The sequence below is a fragment of the Henckelia pumila genome, chromosome 4 (genome assembly GCF_033568475.1).
Source record: "Henckelia pumila isolate YLH828 chromosome 4, ASM3356847v2, whole genome shotgun sequence".
Taxonomy (NCBI): Eukaryota; Viridiplantae; Streptophyta; class Magnoliopsida; order Lamiales; family Gesneriaceae; genus Henckelia; species Henckelia pumila.
The window spans coordinates 108,715,856-108,743,673 of NC_133123.1; the positions used below are offsets into that span (position 1 = coordinate 108,715,856).

At 33.6% G+C, this 27,818-nt stretch overlaps 1 non-coding gene across 1 annotated transcript; it reads left to right on the top strand.

Moving 5' to 3' along the window:
* The first annotated feature begins 19,475 nt into the window (after nt 1-19,475).
* LOC140870068 (small nucleolar RNA R71) lies at nt 19,476-19,586 on the top strand. The gene has a single exon (XR_012147050.1). It is a non-coding gene; the product is annotated as a small nucleolar RNA R71 (small nucleolar RNA).
* Nucleotides 19,587-27,818: the final 8,232 nt, after the last annotated feature.

Consider the following 27,818-nt stretch of genomic DNA (forward strand, 5'->3'; position numbering starts at 1 on the left):
TGATTAGATGATTGTTGGACTTGATATGACTTATCTTGGTTCAGCTTTGAGATTAGAAATATTGATTTTGTGACGCCCGGGGCTGAGGAGGCAGGGAGTGATCGCCGGTGCCAAGAGGTTGCACGGACAATGAGCGGCTCCTGAAAGGCTTCTAGGCGGAGGGAGACATGAATGAACCGATTCTGCCGGAATGAGAGGGATTCTGAGACTGTGTAGGTATGGGACTTCATAGTTGAGGAGAGCATAAAAGATTTCATATGTGCTACTCATATCAAGAAGGTGCATCTTCTTTTCGGAAGCTAATCAAATAAGAACTCCAAAGTTAAGCGTGCTTGACTTGGGGCAATTATAGGATGGGTGACCCCCTGGGAAGTTTCTCAGGGTGCGTGTGAGTGAGGACATAAGCACGCTGAAAAGACCCGTCTTGATACAGTGGGTCATTACAAATGGTATCAGAGCCGACCTCTCTTAGTACGGTATGGTTCGGGGACGAACCAAGCGGAAGCTGGTGGGCATGTGATGCCCGGGGCTGAGGAGGCAGGGAGTGATCGCCGGTGCCAAGAGGTTGCACGGACAATGAGCGGCTCCTGAAAGGCTTCTAGGCGGAGGGAGACATGAATGAACCGATTCTGCCGGAATGAGAGGGATTCTGAGACTGTGTAGGTATGGGACTGCATAGTTGAGGAGAGCTTAAAAGATTTCATATGTGTTACTCATATCAAGAAGGTGCATCTTCTTTTCGAAAGCTCATCACATAAGAACTTCAAAGTTAAGCGTGCTTGACTTGGGGCAATTATAGGATGGGTGACCCCCTGGGAAGTTTCTCAAGGTGCGTGTGAGTGAGGACATAAGCACGCTGAAAAGATTCGTCTTGAAACAGTGGGTCGTTACAAATTTTGAAGTGTTTGAAATTGTTTTGACAGCACAAAGCAGGAGTTGAATTCTGCAGATTTGTTGCACAGGGATGGTCGCTTGATCGGTCAAATTTAACCGATCGAGCAAGGCCATTTTGGATTAAACCCGAGACTCTGGGTTTTATGACTACTCGATCGGTCATTTTTTTACCGATCGAGCGAAGTTCAAATTGTTAAAAAAAAATATTTTATGTCTTTGGGTTTGTGTTTGATTATTCATTATCTTGTACGATTATTGTTATTTAATCGTTAATTGCCCTAAGACGAGATTAGCAACCCGAGGCCCCACATCCCATCTTTCGTGTGAGTTAAGTTTCAAGCAAGTCGTGTTCAAGTCCCGGAGTTTCGAATCATGAAAAGATGAAAAGTTAAATTAAATATGAAAAGATTGAATGAGAAAAGTTGATTGTGACTTTAGACGTGCACTGTTGGGTCGGGGGATGCCTCGGCTCACTTGCCAAATCAGACGTGTAGTTCGTGGTAGGGAGACATCTCGGCTTCCCTACCAAACCATACGTGTAGTGTGTGGTCGCGAGATATCTCGGCTTCCCTACCAAATCAGAGGGGCAATGTGGAGCCGAGAAGAACTCGATTTCCTTGCCGGCATAGTACTATAGTTATTGATTGATCAAAACAAAAAGAGAACAATCCAGGATCTAAATTCACAGATGAAAGTTAAAGTTAAAGTTTATGAAAGTTACAGAGGAAAGTTCCAAGTTTAAAGTGTGAGTTTCAGTTTATGTTAAAAGCGTGAGTTTGAGTTAAAGTTGCGTGAGTTCTTTGTATGTGATATCTTTATAGTTCCAAGTCTCACTTCCTTTCCCTTTAAGACTTTTCCGAGAAAGTTTCAAGGTATTGTATATACTAGTATTTTAAGTATTACACATGTATTTTCAAACTCTCGTTATTTCATGATTTATACTTGCTGGGCCTTTAGATTTACTACCATTGTTGGTGCAGGTTAGACATTCCTTGAGATCGAGGGGCATGACTCTCGAGTTGACTGCGATGCGGGCACGACACATCCCTCCGAACTATCTCAGTCTTCCACAGAAGTCATTTAAAATTAAATGTTTTGAAGTATTTATTTTTGTTTATTTGGGTAAATGTAAATGTAAGAACTTATAGATTTGAATTTATGGTATGTAAACCATTTAACTATTTCACGCTATCGTTGGGATTGTACTGTTTGGTTAATATCATGCTTTTCTCGTACTAGTTTCCCGTCTTGTGATAGTTTATTTAAATGCTGTGATTGAGACAGGTGGATTTTAATAGTTGCTGATAGGTCATGTCGAAAGTTTTTGAAAAAAATCCTCATTTTTCTATTTAAGTTTATTTAAAGTAAAGGTTAGGGTCGTTTCAGTTGGTATTAGAGCATGGTTCTGGTTTGGGTTGTGTCTACTGCCGGTTGCAAGAAACTCAAGAAGTCTCGCCCCAAAGTCTGGAACTTTTAATGAATTTTATATTTTATTCGTATTTCAGTTACTACTTTAAATGTTTTGATGTCATACTTTTTAAAAGATTTTCAAAATTAGATGTTTAATTTATTTAAATGTGTAGTTTGGTGTTTATTTTTTGTTTAAAATTTCTTTTAGTAGATTAAAGGGTACCATTTAAATGTTCATTTTAAAGCATGCGACTTCAAGTTAAGCGGAGTTGGTATACCAATATTTCTTCCAGTTTTAGACAGTACGTGATAATTATTTGAGTTTTTAGGTAGTGTTAACAATTTTTGATGCGATTGTAGGAGTCTGTCAAAGATTATTAACTTGCACATTAGGAGATATTAATTGTGGTGTCACTGTTGTAATTATTTTCTTATAATAGATTTTAGTCAGATACAACTAAGTAAATAGTTTGTTTAAAAATTAATAGACGTATGTTTTGTCAGATAAGTTAATCGAAACTCGTGCGAAGACCTGGGATACATACTTTGTATTTTATTATGGATATCTTGAGTTTTACTCTTGTTACATGGACAAATTTTATTTTGGACAATAGTGAATCGGTTACGAACTAGCCTTTCGATTATATGAACTAATATTCCAAACATTATTTCCTTTTTCCTCTCTTGTGCTCATATCCATTGCAACATACACTTTCGAATATCCAAAATCTCTTAAAGCATCCTTTGTGCATTTATGGATTCGTACGACATCAATCAACGCTGTATTCTGCTACTTAGGAATTGGTTGAACTTTTTTTTTGGTTTATAAAACCTTGTTCGTATTTCACACTTATTGAAATTTTTCTCCGGTTCTAGAGCCACATGTTGATGTGAGTGAGTTTCACTTTGTATTTAAATGGTGATTTACTTATGTTGTGCGGTTGACATCTGAATATGTTTTAGAATCGTTGTTTCCTTGATTATTGACGTTGAATCCTGACTTTTGGTGATAACAAAACAATACATCATTGTTTTAGAACGGCCACCATTTACTTGTATGCACAGCTAATCTACCGACGTCAAGACATCAGCTGACCAAGATATATCAACTGGATTAAGCAGTATCAGCTGATCAAAGCATGTCAACCGTTACTTTTCAACCAAGAGAGAAATATCTACCGGCTAAGATATCTACTGAACTTTGAAGGTGGTCAGCTTCACGCTACATTTAGAAGTTACAGATTCTCAGTTCTCGGAAAGTTGAAAAGACAACTTTAAATTCAAATGACGAAGCATTTAAGGAGCCGTCTGATAAAGTGAGAAAGCCATAAATAACATTTAATGTGAGGGACACATTGAATAGACAATTAAAGGCGCTCCCAGTACAAGATATTCAAAAGATACTATTAATATCTGACATCAGACGCTTTCCTAACGTGGAACAGAAGAGAAAGACGTTGGAGAAAATCGATATAAATATAAGAGCCTCTCTGCAAGGAAAGAGAGCCACGATTACAAAGAATTTGCATACTTGAGCTTTTGAATCTACTTTGAATTCTCGACCGCTCATTCAACCCTTAGCTAAAAAGCATATCTGATCTACAAGGAGATCTTTTCAAGGGTCACTCAAATCCACCTGTTGTTTGAAGAACACTATCTGCTACAAAGGATTTGAGAGTCTAAGTCTTCAAGAAACTTAGACATTTATCATCACCAACTGAAGAAAAGTCGGATAAGAGCTTTAAATCTAATTATCACTGTGAATCTAGGAGTTCCATCTTGGGAATTTGATAAGTCCTAACTTGGATCAGGTGTATTGCAAGACGTTGTAATAACCAAATTCTTCTAGTGAATCCTTCAGAGGTGGAAGAGGGGGTGACGTAGGAGATTACGCTATGAACATCCAGAAACATATCTGTGTTTACTTACGTTACTGCATTAAAATATTCTATTACTATCATCTAGCATATTAAGAGCTGTTTTTGCACTATCATAAGTAGCTCTTATACTTCTAGCAAGATAACAGAAAATCGGTTGAGTAAACTAACATTTGCTCAATCACATTGCATTAGAATTAAAGATTATCATTAGTGTGTATTCACCCCCCCCCCCCCTTCTACACACGTATTCGATCCCCAACAATTGACTTGTGTGGATTTCTCTCGATTGAAGTCACACCGATTTCTCTTTTTTGTTCTTTGATTGTTTGGAATAATGTCATTACCCATGGATGAGTGATAATCAGATTTGTTATCTTGTTGGCTCATATTCATTATTCTTAGAGCCTACATTATTATTCACTCACCCCTAGAATTAAATTATGAGTGAGTTGTTTTCACTTATCTAGATTTTTATTTCCAACTCGTTTGTTTGTAATGCTTGCACTATTTTGTTTCGTATTCAACAGCATTACTTGCATGTTTATTTCCTTTCATGATCCATCATGATGAAGACTCGGGTGGATTATAGTTTCAATTATCACTTCTATTTCTTGTGTAGAGAATTGACTTGTAACCGCATAGTAAGTGTTTACACAGGATTTAGTATTAATACTGGATAAAATCCTAAGCTATCGTTGTGTCCCGAGGAATGATGACTATCAATTATATCTAGTTCTAGCGAGAAGATTGCTAGTTAGTGAATTAGTTGAATGTGTTGTTTCATTTTAAACAGGATCGTTAAGATTAAACAGACGACTTTGGTAAGCTGAATGGTTGTGTTAATGATCTTATTAGGATTTGAAGCATATTCGGGAACAAATATTTCCCGTTTAGAATCGACAATTTGGGTGATCAAACGCGAGATAGGGAAATGGAGCTGTCCCTAGAGAAATTTTGGGTACTTTACATTTGAATTCCAAGATTTTGTGAATGTCAACCAGTAAGACTAATGCACCAGCTATGTGTACAGAATTATGGATAGAATATTTAGGTAGTTTTTGGGTAAGCTGTAGATTTATTTATCAGTGAAATACTAATGCACTGGAGGAACATTGAGGAAGAATTTACGATCCGGTTACAAACTCTGTACGCTAAGTTCTTGAAATATGAATTCAGGATGTACCCTATAATAATAATTTGGAAATTTTTGGATTTCCTGACCTGCTGTTGAGTTGAACTAGAGGTTTGAGATATGTCTTCATGCGATATATAAGAATTATGTGGTACTTAGAGGCACTCTAATCCCATAAATGGAAAATACCTCATGGTACATTTTGACTTCAAGAGTAAATATGGATTACTTAGTCATTGCGTCTGAGATAGAAAAGCTGGTTAAATCTGTTGGAAAATTTTAACTAAGAATTGAACTTTTGGTAGAATCAAGAATGCCCAAGGGGCGAAAGTATAAATTGGTGAAGGGATGAATGAGATCTGTTTAGTTACCCATTTGGATTCTATATATTATCGGATAATATCTTAGAACTGAACAACAATGGATTTTATGGTTATGTTTTCTTTTCAAGGATTAGATTTATTTATTTATAAAAATGGGTCAATAAATACTAAGTGAGAAGAACCATTCGTCCCGCTTGAATGTTAGCTGAACTAGATTCTTTCTTAAGAAAATTTTTAATCATCCTTAGAAGCGTTGTGAGTTGTAGTAACTAAAAAAGGGATGAGCATAGTCCAGGATCATTAAGAAAAGATATGCTAATAAGTGGCATAGGCCTTTAGAACTTCAAATTGGATGTTAGGTTTTTCTTGAAGGTATCATCGTTCCGTAATACTATTGATTTGGGCATATAGGTAAATTAACTCGTTTGTCGGTTCGTATACGATTGTTGAGGAGATTAATATTTTGGCTTATCGTTTGGGCATGCCGCAGAGTTTGTTTGCGATACATGATGAGTTTCATGTGTCGATGTTGTCAAGGTATGGGTCAGATCCATCTCGTATCTTGAGGGCCGATGAGGTAGAATTGTGTAGTTCCTTTAGCCATCTTATTTAGAAAAATTTAGTGTTTGGTTGCTAAGTATTTTGGGAACTTGTGGATTTCTCAAGAGACTCGAGTTCTATATTATTTATGTTGAGTTTATTTGGTAAGATGGACATTGAGCATTGTATCGTTGTGAGAAAGCTTTTAGTTTAGGGTTGAGATTGACATAAAATATTTATTGGTTTTACGGACCTTTATTGTTTGAAGTTGTTACCTAGGATTTAAGCTATCAAACTAAGGAAAGTATCATATATTTTAAGATTTTAGGTGGCGAATAAAAAAATTCTTAAAGTCACATTAGAACAATGATTTGAAATTTTTCTTAGGATACCATCACTTGGAAACAAATAAGAAGTTGCGAATTTATTTTGCAGGGGGAGTTAGTCAACTCCTTGCTTTGTAAATGTCATTTAGTATCAGAGTGCGCAGCGAAAGCTGATTAGAGCCGACGCAAAATGGGGCAGAGTTAGAAAATTTAGTGTTTACTTGGTTGTTTGAATCTGGACCTAGCTAGTTAGTAAGTTTAAATTTTGAGAACGAAATTCCTTTTAAGGGGAGGAGGAATTGTAGCACCTAAATCCAATCTACTAAATCACATGCATTAAATTAAATAAATATTATGATTATTATTCTTAAGTTTAATTGATTTAAATTCTTTATTTGAATTATGTGTCAATAAAATATTAATTATTTATTCAAATAATTTTGTTGTACTAATTAATTAATTAATGCTTTTAATTGTTTAATTTTACTTATTTAAATGAATTTAATTGTCCAAATTATTTATTTAAAATAATTAACTTAAGTTTAGCGATTAGTTATTTAAATTATTTTAAATGTCTAGATTATTTATTTAAACTTTTTTGATTGTCCAAATTGTATTTAAAGGTTTTTATTCCGCTTGGTATTTATTTAAATGAATTTTTAAACATTCATCTAGTTTGTTTAAAATATTTTAATCTCTCTGTCTATTATTTAAATATTTTAGTTATCACTGTGACATCAAAATATTTAAATATTGATTTTAGAAGAATTCTTGAATTCTGAGGGATTGTAATGTCGAGCATTCCATAATTTGGATTACATGCCTAATTTCGTTTTAATAATTATAATTTTTAATTTCTTGGATTTAGTTGCTTTAAAATTCCTTTAAAATTTAAGTTGCTCAAATAATGTTAATTCATTATCCTTGAGATGCTTGAGTACAGTGACTTTCGGCTCCAGTATGCGGTGATGGTGGATTTTGACGGTAAATTTTTAAATTTTATTTCAAGAGTTAATATTTGTGAGGAATGGAGGAAAATAGATAAAATTTTTATTTTTAAAATTTCCAATTTTCCAAAATCGATTTTATTGCATCCTTGAGCTTATTTTTAAGCTTTTCAAAAATTAAAATTTTCAAACCCGGAGTAGTAAAAATTCAATTTAATATTTTAATTTGGATTTTCAAACTTAGAAATTTTGTAGGTGCAAAGTTAAATAGGGCCAAAAGTTGTAATAAAAAGAGTAGCACTTTTATAAGTTGTGAGTAGCATTTTTAAAACCCCCCACAAACATACTTATACATACATACACACACGTATACCTCTAAAACTTAAAATACAACACAAAATAAACCCTAACCCCAAAACCTAGCCCTCAAACCCGCCGCCCCCTTTGTCTCTTCAAGGCTTTCCCGTCGGCTTCACTCCCTAGGCCATTTCCGGCCGCCGCTGCCACCACACCACCACCACACCGGCCGGAGCTCGTCTTTTGGAGGTCCTAGCAGCTAAAAGTTGCAAGTTCCAGCTCCATTTCAACCCCTTTCATTTGCATTTCGAGTTCTAGGCAAGTATATATCATTCCTTTACCACCTTACAAAGATAATATGATTATTGGTGTGTTCTTGTGCCTATTTCGAATTTTTCCCAAAATTTTAACCTAGGGTTCTGATTTTTGTGAAAATATTCAGTAGACATATATGTATAATTTTTGAATTTACGTTGTATGTGAAGCTAAAATGAGGTATGAGATGATTTGGGATGTGAAACTTGGATGGCCTTGTGTATTTCAAAAATTCAAAAAATTTCAGCAGGGTTTTTGGCCTAAAATCCGAATATATATGTATTGTTGGATTTGAAATGAGCTACATTATAAGTGAATGTTGATTCTTGAAGTGTTTTCTTGTGTTCGAAAATTTCAGCTTGCGATTGTGCGTTGTTTGTGCTCGTTTCTGAAAATTCGGCTCAATGGTGTTAAGGGATGCCCATGTTAGATGTAAGGGTGTTTAAATTTGGTTTTGGATGAGGTTATACAGGTATGGAAGTCTGGAATTGAAGGTTTTGTAGTTGGGAATTTGGTGGTGATGTTCGCGTAGTTCGGGTGAGGCGAGTCAGTCTAATTCTTGGCTTGAGCTAGCTTCGGGCGTGAGGCTTGGCTCAAGGTTCTTATCCTTGTCAAGGTAAGTATTTAGTGTTGTTACCTCTAGGTCGTAAGTCGGGATATTCCATCGTGGAAAGGTCCGTAATGGGGTTTAGTTAATATTGAACTAGTGCAGATTTTTGTCGTCTCGTTGATTGGCCTCAAGAGTTGGTTCTAAACTGTTAGGTTAAGGGATATGAACAGGGGATTAGCTTGGACATAATTCAAATATAAAATGCGTTGATCGCTTCGGTTCGTTTTTGGACTCTTTCGGTTAAATTATGGCTAAGTTAAAGGCGAGTCAATATAATATGGTTGTGCAGATTTTTGTTAAGAATAGTTGCTGTCCAAAAATATGTTTTGTTTGGGTTGTTCGGTCTGGAATGACAGGTCGTGTCCTGGTCATTTGGTGGATTTAGGATGTATAGGAGACGTCAGTTTAGACGGGAGTGCATTCGATTAAGGATGGGCTAGTTTAAGGGTCGTACAGGCCGAATGCCCGTATTGACTCCTTAATGGGATAAATCTAAAATTTCAAGGAGAGTTTTTATTCTTAGGGGCAGTCACTTATACATAATTTATCCAACATTTAAAGTTTTATGTCATCATTTGAAGTCGTGTCTTCGAGCTTGTTGTTTCCATATTTCATGTGAGCTAAGTTTCAAGCAAGTCGTGTTCAAGTCCTGAAGTTTCAAATCATGAAAGGATGAAAAGTTAAATTAAATGTGAAAAGATTGAATGAGGAAAGTTGATTGTGACTTTAGACGTGCACTGTTGGGTCGGGGGATGCCTCAGTTCACTTGTCAAATCAGACGTGTAGTGCGTGGTTGGGAGATATCTCGGCTTCCCTACCAAACCAGATGTGTAGTGTGTGGTCTAGAGACATCTCGACTTCCATACCAAATCAGAGGGGCAATGTGGAGTTTAGAAGAACTAGGTTTCCTTTCTGGCATAGTACTGTAGCCATTGATCAATCAAAACAAAAAGATTCACAATCAAGGATCTAAATTCATAGAGGAAAGTTAAAGTTTATGAAAGTTACAGAGGAAAGTTCCAAGTTTAAAGTGTGAGTTTCAGTTTATGTTAAAAGCGTGAATTTGAGTTAAAGTTGCGTGAGTTCTTTGTATGTGATCTCTTTATAGTTCCAAGTCTCACTTCCTTTCCCTTTAAGACTTTTCCGAGAAAGTTTCAAAGTATTGTATACACTAGTATTTTAAGTATTACACATGTATTTTTAAACCCTTGTTATTCCATGGTTTATACTTGCTGGGCCTTTTACCTTTGCTTGGTGCAGGTTAGACTTTCGTTGAGTTCGAAGCGCATGACTCTCGAGTGGACTGCGATGCGAGCACGTCACATCCCTCCGACCTATGTGCTACAACTTAAATCGTAATTCACCCAAGTGTAGGTTGTCTGCAAGTAATATACTCGTGAGTACGAGATCGATCCACGGAAAGGATGCTGTAAGTTTAATTTTAGCATGATATATTATAGATGGAAATATTATTATGAAACTTCAAATACACAAATTATAAAATTGTCAAGGTTTCAAAGGTTCATTGTTGGTTTATTTAAGATTGCTTAATAAAAATAAATAAAAGAAACTAAAATAAGAATAAACATAAAAGAACAATGAAATATTTAAACAAGTATATCATATAATATAGTTTCCACTATATTAATATCAGATTAAATGATATTTAATACATGGTACCCATAATATATATATAGATGAATAAATATAAACATAAAAAGAACAATTAAATATTTAAACCAGTATATCATATAATATAGTTCCCACTATATTAATATCAGCCGATATTTAATACATGGTACCCATAATATATATATAAATGCATAAATATAAATTGACATAAAAGTAAATGTTAGATCAAATCACAATATTTCATTTAGAACAACCGGCAGAGCCACGCTATCGTCTAAATAAAATATATGACTTTATGTTAGATGCGATAAAGTAAATGTTAGTTGCGGAAAAGTAAATGTTATATGCGAGAAAGTAAATGTTAGTTGCGGAAAAGTAAATGTTAGTTGCGATAAAGTAAAATTTAGATGCGAGAAAGTAAATGTTAGTTCAAATCACAATATATTATTTAGAACAACCGACAGTGTCACGCTATCGTCTAAATAATATATATGACTTTATTATAAATAGATACATATATTTATAGTATATAATTATTGTAGTATTTATTGTATCATATTTGACAACAAATCAAGGTAACCACATTCAAGGTACCAAGCATTTGATGTAAATAGATAACAACAAATCATCCAAAATTATACCTACAAATAAAGATCAATTAGTAAAAATAAAAATAGAAAAGAAAAGAATATACAAAATATAAACAATCTTACTTGACCAACAATGAAACCTTTTCACCTTGACATAAAAAGATTTAGCTTTCCATGAACATGAAACTCAAGAATAAAGATAAAAGAAATTTCATACTTGAACTTGAGAAACTTGCACACTCAAACTTTTATTCTCACACACACAATATTTATTTTACAAATGAAGAATTCTCTACACTCTTGCACACTACAAAGCTTATACAACACATCTATTTATAGGCCAAATGAGAAAAAGAGTCCAAGACTCATTAAATATGGAATAGTAAAGTTGGTGGTTGCTTGTCTCCTTGAATGTCAATACATTGACCCAACTTTAATTGGCATGTTTGATGCCTTAGAATTCCGATTTTGCTTCTGCACAAAACATATACCACGTAGCCCTTTGTCTGTAGATGTGTTTTGACAACTCATTCACCCCTTTTGGATAAAATATGAAATACTTATGATATTTTTACTCCAAGATGGTCATAATAAAAGTAAATCTATCTTCATTTTGATGTTTGATTATTTTGATCATCTTAATGAAGTTTTTGGAATTTCTTGTCTTCTACAAAGTTGAAGATGCCTCTTTTGTAATTCTACAGGTTTTGAGATTACTCCATTATGACCTCTGTAGCTTGAGTAATTTTATTTTTACCAAACCTGCGCAAACCGTAAAATACAACATTTTAGTAAAACATTTAAATATAAACACATAACACTAAAATAATACAACTTCATAATTTTAATTAAACTTAAATTTTAAAACACACTTTTTAACATATAAATAATTACAAATTTTAAGTTTCATCACACCCCCAAACCGGCTAATTACTAGTCCCTTAGTAATAAATTATCATAAAATCACAAGTTAGATTTTTATTCCTTAATATATATATTCAAATTTGCAAACTTTGAAATTTTAAAAACACACTTGTGAGGAGATCATATGTTTATTTATAAATCTCATTATCAACCAATATATTAATATGTAATTGGATGGGCTATACATATATATTTCACACAATATCAAAATATTAAATATATATAATTTTTTTTACATAAATATTTTCTAAAAACTTTGAGAATAATATAATTAAAAGGATAATAGAAATCATTTTCATAACATGTATATCATCAGAAATAATAATGTAAAAGTCTCAACTCTATATTCTCTCGGGTTAAAGTATTTCATATATAGCTGTTTTTCACTCATGGAGTTGGAAGAAAATTATACACTCTTTGAAAATGGCTAGTAAAGCAGACAATCAAATAACCTAATATTGAAAATAAGATAGGATGATTTACAAAGAATAAACCCATTTTTTTTTTTTTTTTTGTTTTGTTTTTTTTGTTTTGTTTTTTTTTGGCTTGGCTGCAAAATTATTTTTACATAATCAAATACCTCCAATAAACTTTGAAAATGTAACATTTTTTTTTTCAAAGTTTATTTATTTTTTTTATTTTTTATGAGGTAAATCTATTACATTAATAATTATAGTAGAGATATTAATACTCTACATCTTTACAATCAAACTTCAAACAACTTTGCAGCCAATTTTCATTTTTCTTTTTTTTTTTTTCAAAATGGGTTTAATCTAGTAATCAACAATTTCTTAATAATCAATAAAAGCTTATAAGTTGTTTTCTCAATTCTTACCCCTCACTCACAAAATTTATGTGAGTAATTATTGCACTTTTACAAATTAATTCCCTCAATTATACATGTTATTATTTATTCAATCAATATCACTTTAATTATATACTCATAAAAGTTTTAGAAAATATGTATTTGAAAACACACAATTATATATTATTTATAACTTATATCCCATCAATTATATATTTTCTATTAAATTGATAACAAGAAGAATAAATAAACATCTATACAAAAAGACTTCATTTTCTTAGTAGTTTGCAATTTAAATATATACGGAATATTAAAATCTAATTTATTGTGATAAGATGATAAATAAAAACTAATGCGTGTCAGGAGTTTTTGACTCCTTACTCTGCCATTGAAAAAGAAAAATAAATATTATTATAGAAATATATTTTTTTTAAATTTTAAATTTTTTTTTTTTTTTTTTAGAGATAAACCCTCCCCCAAACCTGAATATGACATTGTTTTTAATTTTTTTTTTAAGAAAAATAAAGAGTACATGATGAAAGAGATATCACCTGGAATTATTGAAAATGAGGAACAAACACAAACCATTTCATGACATGTTGAATCAATGATCCAGTTTTCTTTTCTTACTGGTTGGTTAAGACCAATTGATCTTTGTTATAGCTGAATCAGGTTGATGAACAAAAGCTTGGAGATCATCAATTAATTGGTCTTCATTCGAAGCAGAGATGAGCATCCTTCGTGAATTTTCTGAAATAAAATTTTGTTCCACGGCTACATCAAGAAAAGTCAACAAACCATCATAATAGTTATTGATATTCAACAAGCCAACAGGTTTATTATGGATATTAAGTTGTGCCCAAGAAACAACATGAAAAATTTCTTCCAAAGTACCAAAACCACCAGGTAAGGCAATAAAAGCATCAGAATTTTCTATCATTTTAGTTATTCTCTCGTACATTGATGAAACTTTCAACTCTTCCCCAACCGTAACACCTGTAATATTTCCTTCAGCTAAAGTTGTAGGAATAATACCCAAAACCTAACTACCTCCAAGATGAGCTGCTGTTGAAATAGATCTCATTAACCCAATATTGCCTCCTCCGTAAACCAAGTGAATTTTTCTCTCTGCTAACTTTTTTCCAAGATTAATTGCTGCATCAACAAATATTTCATTCTTTTCAGTATTAGAACCACAAAAGACACAAATATTTTTCAATTTTTGTGAAGAAGATCCTGTCATGTTTTTTTTTCTTTTCAAAAATATAGAGAGAGTTGAGTGATTTTATAAGGAAAACAAGGAATAGGACAGAAATAGGAATACAGATGTGAACAAAATGATGAAAATAGTAAAAAAAAAATAATATATAATAATAACATGCATGCGTATAAACAGTGATGTGATTGTGGCTCACAGTGTTCCTTCAATATTTATGAGTCGAGGGTTGGCTTACCATCCAATTTTCTTATAAATTGGCAAATAGGGTCTTTTTTAGTCAGATTCCCAAGACCATCACCATGACGCTGCGCTTGGAATAGTTTTCATAAACGGAGAAGTTGACCTTGTACATCTCCACTAGAATGCGTCTCAAGAGTCAATGAGATATCATCCAATGACTCTTTACTCAGCTCATTCTTAATGAAATCAATTTTATCTTCTCTATTTGTGGAAACATATCCCAAAGATCTGCATTGTCTATTACAAGTCCATCTGGCACAATTATGACAAACATCTAACCTTTTAGCCCTTCTTTTCTTCGCATAGGTACTTTTTCCTAGTCTAGACATATTTCGAACAAGTAAGAATTTTGGAACTTCACCACCTAATCGAACCTTGGCTTCAATTATAAGACGAATATCCTCCGGGATTCCTTTTTGCATAAGCATTCTCAATCTTTCACATCTGCCTTCATAAATCATTCTCATAACTTTTTTAGAAACAGATGGAAAATATTTACCAAGTTTTTTGATAGCTTCATCCATAATATATATTTATATATATATATATATATATATATATATATATATATATTCAATTATTTTGGGAAATTGAAATAAAACCGACTGAAAGTAGTCACGGAGTACCGTTATCCGCCACTTAACCGGGAAGTGAACTCAAATCTGCAAAAATAAAATAAAAATATAAGTAACAATTAAGTTGGATCATATAAAGGCATAAACTCTTCATTAAGAACTTCATTTTCTATAAACGGTTTAAGTCTTTGCCCATTAACTTTAAATACATTATTATTTTTAAGATTTTCAACATCAACAGCACCATGAGGATAGACAAATTTAACAATAAATGGTCCAGACCATCGCGATCTAAGTTTTCCTGGAAACAAATGCAAGCAAGAATTATAAAGTAAAACTTTTTGTCCGATTTCAAAAGATTTCCTCATAATATTTTTATCATGAAATGCTTTTGTTTTATCTTTATAAATCTTTGCATTTTCATATGCATCATTTCTTAATTCTTCTAGTTCATTTAATTGCAATTTTCTTGATTTAGATGCATCATCTAAATTAGTATTAAACGCTTTAATTGCCCAATAAGCTTTATGTTCAATTTCAACAGGTAAATGACAATGCTTTCCAAAAACTAATCTATATGGTGACATCCCCAATGATGTTTTAAATGCAGTTCTATATGCTCATAATGCATCACTTAATCTTAAAGACCAATCTTTTCGATTTGGATTGACTGTTTTTTCCAAAATTTGTTTTATTTCTTTATTTGCAAGTTCAACCTGACCATTCGTTTGAGGGTGATATGGAGTAGAAACTTTATGTGTAATACCATATTTTCTTAACAATGAAGAAAATGATTTATTTATAAAATGACTTCCCCCATCACTGATTATAGCTCTAGGTATTCCAAATCGACTAAAAATATTTTCTTTCAAAAATTTTATCACAACTTTATGATCATTAGTTCTACATGCAATTGCTTCAATCCATTTTGAAACATAATCGACAGCCACTAAAATATAAGTGAATCCAAAAGATAATGGAAATGGACCCATAAAATCTATTCCCCAACTGTCAAATATTTCAATAATCATGATTGGATTTAAAGGCATCATGTTTCGTTTTGAAATTGAACCCATTTTCTGACAATTTTCACAAGATTTGCAAAATGAATGTGTATCTTTGAATAAAGAAGGCCAATAAAATCCACATTGAAAGATTTTTGCAGCTGTTTTCTTTGACGAAAAATGACCTCCACATGCCTCAGAATGACAAAATTTAATGACACTAATTACCTCATTGTCGGGTATGCATCGTCGAAAAATTTGATCAGGACAATACTTAAACAAATAAGGATCATCCCAATAAAATTTTTTGACCTCTTTCAAAAATTTATTTTTATCTTGTGAACTCCAATGAGAAGGCATTTTATTTGTCACAAGAAAATTTACAATATTAGCAAACCAAGGCATAGTAGTAGCATAAAATAGTTGATCATCCGGAAAATTTTCATTTATTGGTATTTCATTTTGAGATGATTCAGAAATTATTCTTGATAAATGATCGGCTACTACATTTTCTTTTCCTTTTTTATCTTTTATTACAAGATCAAATTCTTGTAACAACAAAATCCATCTTATTAATCTCGGCTTAGCATCTTGTTTATTTGATAAATATTTTATGGCAGAATGATCAGTGTAAACAATAGTAGTAGAACCAATTAAATAGGATCGAAATTTATCTAATGCAAACACTACTGAAAGTAATTCTTTTTCAGTTGTTGAATAATTGATTTGAGCACTATTTAAGGTTCTACTTGCATAATAGATCACATAAGGTTTACCTTCTTTTCTTTGTCCTAACACGGCTCTTACAGCATAATCACTTGCATCACACATTAATTCAAATGGTAAAGACCAATCAGGAGGTTGTAAAATAGGTGATGTAGTTAAAAGATTAATTATCTTTTTAAAAGCAGTTTCACATTCTTGAGTCCATTCAAATTGTGCATCTTTTGTTAAAATATTTGAAATTGGTTTCGATATTATGCTAAAAATTTTTATAAATCTTCTATAAAATCCCGCATGACCCAAAAATGATCGAATTTCTTTGATCGTGTTTGGTGATGGTAAATTAGCAATAACATCAACCTTAGCTTTATCAACTTCAATTCCTTTTTCAGATATGACATGCCCTAACACAATTCCGGATTTAACCATGTAGTGACATTTTTCCCAATTTAAAACAAGATTTTTTTCTTCACATCTTTTTAAAACTTCTTCCAAATTTTTAAGACAGTTTTCAAATGAGTTTCCAAAAACAGTTATATCATCCATAAAAACTTCCACAAATTCTTCAATCATGTCACTAAAAATATTTAGCATGCATCTTTGAAAAGTAGTCGGGGCATTACATAAACCAAATGGCATTCTTTTAAAAGCAGAAGTTCCGAACGGACAAGTGAAAGTAGTTTTTTCTTGATCTTCTAATGATATTGGTATTTGATAATACCCCGAATACCCATCAAGAAAACAATAATAAGGATTACCTGCCACTTTCTCTAAAATTTGATCTGAAAATGGTAACGGAAAGTGATCTTTTCTAGTTGCATCATTTAATTTTCAATAATCAATGCACATACGCCAACTAGATGGAATCCTAGCTTGTAATAATTCTCCCTTTTCATTTTTTATAACAGTGATGCCTGATTTTTTTGGTACTACTTGTGTTGGACTTACCCATTTACTATCCGAGATTGGATAAATAATTCCGGCATCTAATAGTTTTAAAACTTCATTTTTAACAAATTCTTTCATGTGTGGATTTAATCTTCTTTGTGGTTGTTGATATGTTTTAGCATTTTCTTCCAAGTGAATTCTATGTGTGCAGATTAAAGGATTTATACCTTTTATATCTTGCAAAGTCCATCCAATTGCATTTTTGTGTTTTTTAAGTAGTGTTATTAAATCTTCTTCTTGTTTTGGTAAGAGGGTAGAAGATATTACAATAGGATATGTTTGATTTTCACCAAGAAAAGCATATTTTAGTTCTATTGGCAAGGGTTTTAATTCAAGTTTTGGATGATCATTTTCTTTTACTTCTTCAAGTTCATTAATTTCTTCAAATAACTTTGATTTAAAAACATTTTTTGAATCAAAACTTTCCACTAAACAAACTTCAGATTGTTGATTTAAGTTTTCTTGGTGTATATTTTCTTCCACAATTGTTTCTATTGCATTATCATCTTCATCTTCATTAATACTTGGTTGTTTACATAAATTGAACACATTAAGTTCTAAAGTCATATTTCCAAAAGACAATTTCATTATTCCATTTCGACAATTAATTAAAGCATTTTAAGTTGCTAGAAATGGACGTCCCAATATTACTGGAATTTCGTTATGTACTTCTATTGGTTGTGTATCCAAGACAATAAAATCCACAGGATATATGAATTTATCGACTTGAACTAACACATCTTCTACGATACCTCTAGGTATTTTGATTGACCTATCGGCTAGTAAAAGAGTGACAGATGTAGGTTTTAAATCTCCCAACTTAAGCTTTTCATAAACTGAATAAGGAATTAAATTCACACTTGCTCCCAAATCTAACAAAGCTTTTTTAATTTTATTTTTTCCAATAATACATGAAATTGTTGGACAACCGGGATCTTTATATTTCAAGGTAGAATTATTTTGAATAATAGAACTTACTTGCTCCGTTAAGAATGCTTTCTTATTTACATGCAATTTTTTTTTCACAGCACATAAATCTTTTAAAAACTTTGCATAAGAAGGCACTTGTTTAATAGCATCTAATAATGGAATATTTATTTTTACTTGTTTAAAAACTTCATAAATATCAGAATCATTTTTTTGTTTTTTATTATTTATTAATGCATGAGGAAAAGGAACATGTTTATTTATTTTATCATCAATTTTCTTATTTTTAGGACTCAAAGCATCATCTTTCTCAAAAGTATCAGGATTTGAATCCTTACTCTTTGAGTTTAATTGATCTTTGTTTTCATCACTATATGGATCATTAACTATTTTACCACTTCTAAGAGTAATAACAGATTTTACTTGATCAAATTTTTCTTGATTTTGATTTTTGGGATTAGGTTGTGGTTGAGATGGAAATTTTCCTTTTTCATGAATATTAAGTGCAGATGCAAATTTTGCAAGAGTTTCTTTCAAATCATTCATAGATTGAATGTTTTGAATACTGATAGACTCTTTCTTTTGAATGTATGCATGCATTTCATCTTCAAAATTTTTTCTTGGAGGTGGGGTATAAGGAGCATAACCTTGATGATTTTGGTTATTTTGAAAAGGTTGTTGTGAAGGTTGTGCATTATTATCGTTCCTCCAACTAAAATTGAGATGATTTCTCCAACCAGGATTGTATGTTTGTGAAAAAGGATCTAATGTTGGTTTTTTAAAATTGTTAACATAATTGGCTTGTTCATGGAGACATTCTTTAAATGAAGGCAAAGTAAGACAATTTTTTGTAAGATGATCATGTGTGTCACATATATGACAAACAATTTCTTGAACACTTTTTAATTGATTAATTTTTTTTTATTTCTAATGACTCGATTTTTCTTGCTAAAGATGCAAGTTTAGCTTGAACATCTACATCATCTTTAAGATGATAAATACCACCCCCATTTGTTGAATTATTGGTTTTACTTGGTGGTTCAATTGAGCCTATATTATCCCAATTTTGAGCATTTTCTGCTAATGACTCCAAATATTCTATAGCTTCATTTGGGTTTTTATCTTCAAAAGTTCCATTACACATGAATTCTATCATTTGTCTATCTTTAGATATTAAACCTTCATAAAAGTGAGAAACTATCCTCCATATTTCAAAACCATGATGTGGGCATGTATTAAGTAACTCTTTATATCTATCCCAACATTGATAAAATGTTTCCCCTTGTTTTTGAGAAAAAGTTGTAATTTATCTTTTAAAAGAGTTTGTTCTATGGGAAGGAAAAAACTTTTTTAGAAATTGTTGTTGCATTTCTTCCCATGATCTTATTGAACTTGATCTCAAATTTTGCAACCATGTTTTAGCTTTATCTTTTAAGGAAAAAGGGAAAAGCTTTAATCGAACAGTATCCATGATACAATTTTGATCATTATAAGTGTTGCAAACCTCATCAAATTCTCTTAAATACAAATATGGATTTTCATAATCTAAGCCATGAAAATTTGGTAAAAGTTGAATGACTTGTGGCTTAAAATTGAAATTAGATGCATCAGGAGGAAAAACTAAACAAGATGGTGTACTAGTTCTTATTGGATTCATATGGTGCCTAAGTGTTCTTGGTTGTTCATGTTCTTGATGATGATGATTATTATTATTATTATTATTATTATTATTATTATTATTATTATTATTATCTTGATTATTAGAATTATCGTCCATGTTTAAAATATTTTCAGTTACTCGAACAAGTCTACCACTTTGTTTACGACTCCAAACAATTATACAATTAAAAACAACATACTATTTACATAATAACAAAATTAAACTTAATTTATACCTCCCCGGCAACGGCGCCAAAAACTTGCTACAACTTAAATTGTAATTCACCCAAGTGTAGGTTGTCTGCAAGTAATATACTCGTGAGTACGAGATCGATCCACGGAGAGGATGCTGTAAGTTTAATTTTAGCATGATATATTATAGATGGAAATATTATTATGAAACTTCAAATACACAAATTATAAAATTGTCAAGGTTTCAAAGGTTCATTGTTGGTTTATTTAAGATTGCTTAATAAAAATAAATAAAAGAAACTAAAATAAGAATAAACATAAAAGAACAATGAAATATTTAAACAAGTATATCATATAATATAGTTCCCACTATATTAATATCAGATTAAATGATATTTAATACATGGTACCCATAATATATATATAGATGAATAAATATAAACATAAAAAGAACAATTAAATATTTAAACCAGTATATCATATAATATAGTTCCCACTATATTAATATCAGCCGATATTTAATACATGGTACCCATAATATATATATAAATGCATAAATATAAATTGACATAAAAGTAAATGTTAGATCAAATCACAATATTTCATTTAGAACAACCGGCAGAGCCACGCTATCGTCTAAATAAAATATATGACTTTATGTTAGATGCGATAAAGTAAATGTTAGTTGCGGAAAAGTAAATGTTATATGCGAGAAAGTAAATGTTAGTTGCGGAAAAGTAAATGTTAGTTGCGATAAAGTAAAAGTTAGATGCGAGAAAGTAAATGTTAGTTCAAATCACAATATATTATTTAGAACAACCGACAGTGTTACGCTATCGTCTAAATAATATATATGACTTTATTATAAATAGATACATATATTTATAGTATATAATTATTGTAGTATTTATTGTATCATATTTGACAACAAATCAAGGTAACCACATTCAAGGTACCAAGCATTTGATGTAAATAGATAACAACAAATCATCCAAAATTATACCTACAAATAAAGATCAATTAGTAAAAATAAAAATAGAAAAGAAAAGAATATACAAAATATAAACAATCTTACTTGACCAACAATGAAACCTTTTCACCTTGACATAAAAAGATTTAGCTTTCCATGAACATGAAACTCAAGAATAAAGATAAAAGAAATTTCATACTTGAACTTGAGAAACTTGCACACTCAAACTTTTATTCTCACACACACAATATTTATTTTACAAATGAAGAATTCTCTACACTCTTGCACACTACAAAGCTTATACAACACATCTATTTATAGGCCAAATGAGAGAAAGAGTCCAAGACTCATTAAATATGGAATAGTAAAGTTGATGGGTGCTTGTCTCCTTGAATGTCAATACATTGACCCAACTTTAATTGGCATGTTTGATGCCTTAGACTTCCGATTTTGCTTCTGCACAAAACATATAACACGTAGTCCTTTATCTGTAAATGTGTTTTGACAACTCATTCACCCCTTTTGGATAAAATATTAAATACTTATGATATTTTTACTCCAAGCTGGTCATAATAAAAGTAAATCTGTCTCCATTTTGATGTTTGATTATTTTGATCATCTTAATGAAGTTTTTGGAATTTCTTGTCTTCTACAAAGTTGAAGATGCCTCTTTTTTAATTCTACAGGTTTTGAGATTACTCCATTATGACCTCTGTATCTTGAGTAATTTTATTTTTACCAAACCTGCGCAATCCGTAAAATACAACATTTTAGTAAAACATTTAAATATAAACACATAACACTAAAATAATACAACTTCATAATTTTAATTAAACTTAAATTTTAAAACACACTTTTTAACATATAAATAATTACAAATTTTAAGTTTCATCACTATGCCAGTCTTCCACAGAAGTCATTTAATCTTAAATGTTTTGAAGTATTTATTTTTGTTTATTTGGGTAAATGTTAATGTAAGAACTTATAAAGTTGAATTTATGGCATGTAAACCATTTAACTATTTCACGCTGTCATTGGGATTGTACTTTTTGGTTAATCTCATGATTTTCTCGTACTAGTTCCCGTCTTGTGATAGTTTATTTAAATGCTGTGATTGAGATAGGTGGGTTTTAATAGTTACAGATAGGTCATGCCGAAATTTTTTGAAAAAAAATCCGCATTTTTCTATTTAAGTTTATTTAAAGTATAGGTTAGGGTCGTTTCATGTGGTTCCCGTGATCACAGTCGTTGTACAACAAGAATATCGATGTATCATCCATACTAGCCTTGGTGAATATGCGCACCGAATACCGTCCATACTAATCTTGACCAATATACGCACGTTCATTCTTTGGAAAGGTCCCTCCGGAGGTCATCCCGGAGTATCAATCCCATACTTATATCACAAGAACACATACAACGTCAAAAATGTTTTCATGCATCATTGAATGTCATAATACTTCTCAAAATTTATCATTCTCATCAGAAAAAATTCTTACGACTTCATCATACTCATAAAAAAACATTTGCATAATCGAACTTCTTATCGTTCATGAAAGATACTTAAAAATATCTTAAAATCTTTATGTCATCATGAACCTTGAAAATAACTTGAAAATTATCATGACATGCTTTTGAAATTCTTTCGTTCTTAAAAATCATGTGTAACGCCCCGTTTTTATCTTAAATGAGTTTATTTGAGTTAATCAGAGATTACAGAGTTCTCGAGCCGGTTTGATTTTGATCAGGGTCCTTTTTGCAAATTTTGGAAATTTCAGGGACTAAAATGCAAATATGGAATTTTATATATTATCTACACTTATTTTGACTCTCAAAAGGAGCTCCTCCTCTTCCTCTCAACCGTGAACTCCATTGAAGCTTGGGGAAAACGTTTCCAAGCTCTTCCAATCTCGGTTTCCGGTCGATCCGTCCGTTAGAAATTAATTCTGAAGGCAGATTATCGATCACTGCAGTGAGAGCTCTGTTATATTGTAAGTTCTTCTACGATCGGATACATTCTAGTTTTTGGATGTTGTTAGAATCGTTCTAGATTCGAGTATGTTGTTCTCTACAGAGTTCTGATCGTTTATTATCTGTCGGTTTTGAATTAGAGCGACGTTCGGAATTGTTATGATTTTTGGAAGTATTATTCGAAAATGTGGGTTTTGAGATTTGTTGGGTTTGTCTTGTTGTTGTGGTTTTAGCATTGAATTGAGTTGATATCAGTATTGAACTGCTGTCTGCGTTGCCGGTTTATTCAGTTTATAGCCGTTATGCCGTCGGTTTGAGTTTTGAGGGTTTCGAACCGTTTTTGAGTTGTTGAACTTGGCTTGTAAGTTGGTCTTTGTTGTTGATCAATCTCTTGTATCTGAACAAATTCGTTTGGAGTTGTCAAGCCCTGAGTTAGCAGCTGATTGATCGTTTCAGAGTTGGACGAAGTTCGGTAATGAGATTTACCTTGATCCGTAGTTGTTGTTTAGATTGTATAGTTGTTGATACAATCTTTTGTTGTAGCTTTCCTGGAGTTGGAACTACTGCATTGAAAGGTAAAAGCAGTCATCGTAGCGGGATAGCATACTCGGGACTGTTGGTTCTCGAGTTTCCCTTTTTAAATCACATATTGCATTGATACTTGTTCTAGCACGTGGAACTTGTAATTGTTGATTGATTGAGTTTTTGTTATGTGGCTTATGTTTATGTTTCTGTTATGCATTCATCTTGAGCCTACTTTGATTTCAGCGGGCAGAACCGCCCTTTTTTTTTAGACGTTTGGGAACTATGATTGAGTGGCCTAGGTTGTAGTATTTCGCCTAGTGCTAGCATACTCATTATGGTTGCTCAAAGTCTAGAGGAGTGGGATACGTGGCACCACCTCGATTGGGAGAGTCGGTGAGTCGTTACGTGATCTCATCCTTGGGATCCCAAAAGCAGAGCAATACTCCCGTGTTTATCAGAATCGATATCCTGGTTTTAAAGACATGCATATCATTAACTTCGACTTGAATATGTGGTTTGATAGCATGTTGTGTATTCATTACTTGATATGTTGCTTTTACTGGGATTATCATTCTCACCGGTTATCCGGCTGTTGCTTTGTTTTGTATGTGTACTTGGTAACAGGTGGGGCAGGAACAAGTCAGAAGAGGCATGGTTAGCTTCGAGGGCAAGTAGTAGAAGTGAGACTCGGTTTAGAAGTCGAATTAGCATGTTTATCTAGTTTAAGATTGAAGCATGTTAGAACTCGAACTTGATATATTTTGTTATTCGAATTAGTTTGTATTCGGATTGTAATCTGAAATCGAAGTATGTTGTTGCTTTATCGATTTAGACTTCTGGTTGTTTTAGGCCTTCTTAAAGCATGACTTGTTATGGCATGTTTCCCTACACCCTGTTATTGCATTTGTATTTGAAGGCATGTCGGACCAAGCGCGGAATCCTTTTTTTTTTTCTTCCCGCAGCCTGAGCATTTTTCTGCCCAGGCCTTCCGCGCGCGGGCGAGGCGTTCCTCGCGCGTGCGCGAGGCCTTCGTTGGGCCTCGGGATCGTTTGCCCGCGCGCGTGCGAGCTTGGTTCCTCGCGCGGGCGCGGGCGTTTTAAAAAAAAAAAAAAAAACTTTTGAATTGTTTTAGTCTTGGATTCTTGTTCGCTTGCTTGTTGTTTAATCCGAGATTAGTGGTTTAGAATCGAGGTCTCACATTAAGTGGTATCAGAGCGTTAAGATTCTTGGTCGGACTAGAGTGAGCGGGGTAGATCGAGTCTGTGTGTAATGACTCCTCACATGTGTTTGAATTATTTAATTGTGTACTTAATTCCATGCGAGCATGCTTTATTGTTTGAGTATTAATTTGAATTACATGGTTGTGTGATTTAAATTAATAAAGCATGATCTACTTGAGATATAACTGTTTCTGTTCTCGACTGGTATTCGGTATTCCAAGCGGTTGTAAGGGCACTGATGGTAGAGATTTAGATATCTCGTGTGCTAACCTTTGATTATCAGATGGGTCCTCGTCGAGTGATAAACAGAAACACACCACCAGTTATCCCTGCGACTGAACAAGCTAGCACTGAAGTTGATCAGTTGGATGCTTCAGCAACTCCTATGGAAACCTTGCTGAAGAGGTTTCAGTCGTTCAATCCGCCATTGTTGATGGGTTCAGAAAATCCTGTTGACTGTGAGAGTTGGTTGGATGATATGGATCAGTTGTTTGATTCCATTGACTACTCAGATGACCGCCGAATCCGGTTAGTAATTCATCAGTTGCGAGGTGGTGCTAAGAGCTGGTGGATCATGACAAAGAAAGCATTTGAGTGTAGAGGTACAGAGGTTACTTGGACTCTTTTTAAATCTGAGTTTTATAAGCGGTTTTTCCCTATCTCGTATCGTAAGGATAAGGGAGCAGAGTTTGCAAATCTGAGGCAAGGAAATCTGAACATTGAAGAGTACGTGGCTAAGTTCGATAGTCTGTTGCGTTTTGCACCGCTAATTGCCGGAGATGAAGAAGCTAAGGCAGATCAGTTCATCAACGGGTTGAACCCCGATGTCTTCACGTTGGTTAACACCAACAGGTCTAGCAACTTTGCGGATGCCATGAATTATGCAAAGGGAGCAGAAGCAGGCTTGTGGAGGCAAAGAGGTAATCAGGGGGCACCTCAGCAGCAGAAGCAGTATCAGAACCAACCATCTCAGTACCAGAATCAGCCACCTCAACATCAGAACTAGCAGCAGAGGTATGAAGGTGGAAACAGTGGGGGAAACAGAAAGGATCAGTACAAGGCAAGAGGTAAACAGTTCAAGAGACAGGGGAACAGTTTGTCCAGTTCCAGTGGTTCGAAGCAATTCGGTTCAGGACCGAGTTCTGGGTCATCATCCTTGTACTGCAGCAAGTGTGGAGGAAGACACTCACCGGATCAGTGTGTGGGAGTCTTCGGCAATTGTAACACATGTCAGCAACCGGGGCACTTCTCTAAAGTGTGCCCTCAACGTAAAAGAGATAGAGCTCAGAGTGGGAGTTCGTCTAGACCTGCAGCTCAGCCGGAGAGGCAATCGTCTGCAGTGCACTCTTTCCAACCCCAGCAACAGCAGAACAGACAGGGAGGTAGCTCTAGTGCAAATCAGCCTCCGAGACAGCAAGCACGAGTCTTTGCATTGACAGAGGATCAGGCTCAGGCAGCACCTGACGATGTCATAGCAGGTAACTGTTCGATTTTCGGTCATTCTGATCATGTCTTGATAGATACCGGTGCTTTCCATTCCTTTATCTCTGAGAAATATGTGTTATTGCATGCTTTGCCAACTGAATTATTGCCTACAGTAGTAGTTGTTACTTCACCTTTGGGTGGAGGAATTGTTTCTGTCCGACTAGTCAGGAACTGTGAATTTTGTTTCGAGGGGAATTTGTTAGAATTCGACTGTATTGTGCTTGGGTTGTCAGATTTTGATTGTATTGTCGGGATAGATGCTTTAACCAAGTACAGGGCGACAGTTGATTGTTTTCTGAAGGTTGTCAGGTTCAGACCTGAAATGGCAGACGAGTGGAAATTCTTTGGTAAGGGTTCTCGATCTAGAATTCCTTTGATTTCAATGTTATCTATGACTCGTTTGTTACAGAGAGGTGCAGAAGGATTTTTGGTTTATGCGGTTGATGTACTGAAATCTAGCCCAGCTTTGGTTGACTTACCAGTGGTTAGAGATTTTGCTGATGTGTTTCCGGAAGATGTTCCTGGATTGCCACCCATTCGAGAGGTTGAATTCAGCATTGACTTAGTGCCAGGTACTCAACCTATTTCAAAAGCTCCTTATCGTATGGCACTTGTTGAATTGAGAGAGTTGAAGGAGCAGCTTGAGGATTTGATTGCCAAGGGATACATCAGACCTAGTGTATCGCCTTGGGGTGCTCCTGTTCTATTCGTTCGGAAGAAGGATGGTTCTATGCGGCTCTGTATCGACTACCGTCAATTGAATCAGGCTACAGTTAAGAACAGATATCCTTTACCCCGAATAGATGACTTGTTTGATCAACTGCAGGGTTCTTCTGTCTACTCTAAGATTGATCTGAGGTCAGGCTACCATCAGCTGAGAGTGCGAGAGGAAGATGTTCCTAAGACCGCATTCAAAACGAGGTATGGTCACTTTGAGTTTATAGTCATGCCATTCGGTTTGACTAACGCTACAGCTGTTTTTATGGGTTTGATGAACCGTATCTTTCAGCGTTATTTAGATGAGTTCGTCATTATTTTCATCGATGATATTCTTATCTACTCGAAGAACCGTACTGACCATGCAGAGCACTTGAGAATCGTCTTGCAAATTTTACGAGTTGAGCAGTTGTTTGCCAAGCTATCGAAATGCGAATTCTGGTTAGATCGAGTTGTCTTTCTCGGTCATATTATTTTTGAAGATGGGATTTCTGTCGATCCCAGCAAAATCGAAGAGGTTATGAATTGGCCTAGACCGACATCAGTACCTGAGATCCGAAGCTTCATGGGTTTAGCTGGTTATTACCGTCGTTTCATCGAGGGTTTCTCGTCTATTGCCAAGCCTATTACCCAGCTGACTCCGAAGAATGCGCCTTTTGTCTGGACTACAGATTGTGAGGCTAGCTTTGTTGATCTGAAGAGGAGACTGACCAGTGCTCCAATTCTTTCTATTCCGAAGGGTACTGGAGGTTTCACAGTGTATTGTGATGCTTCTAACCGAGGTTTGGGTTGTGTTCTTATGCAGCATAAGCATGTGA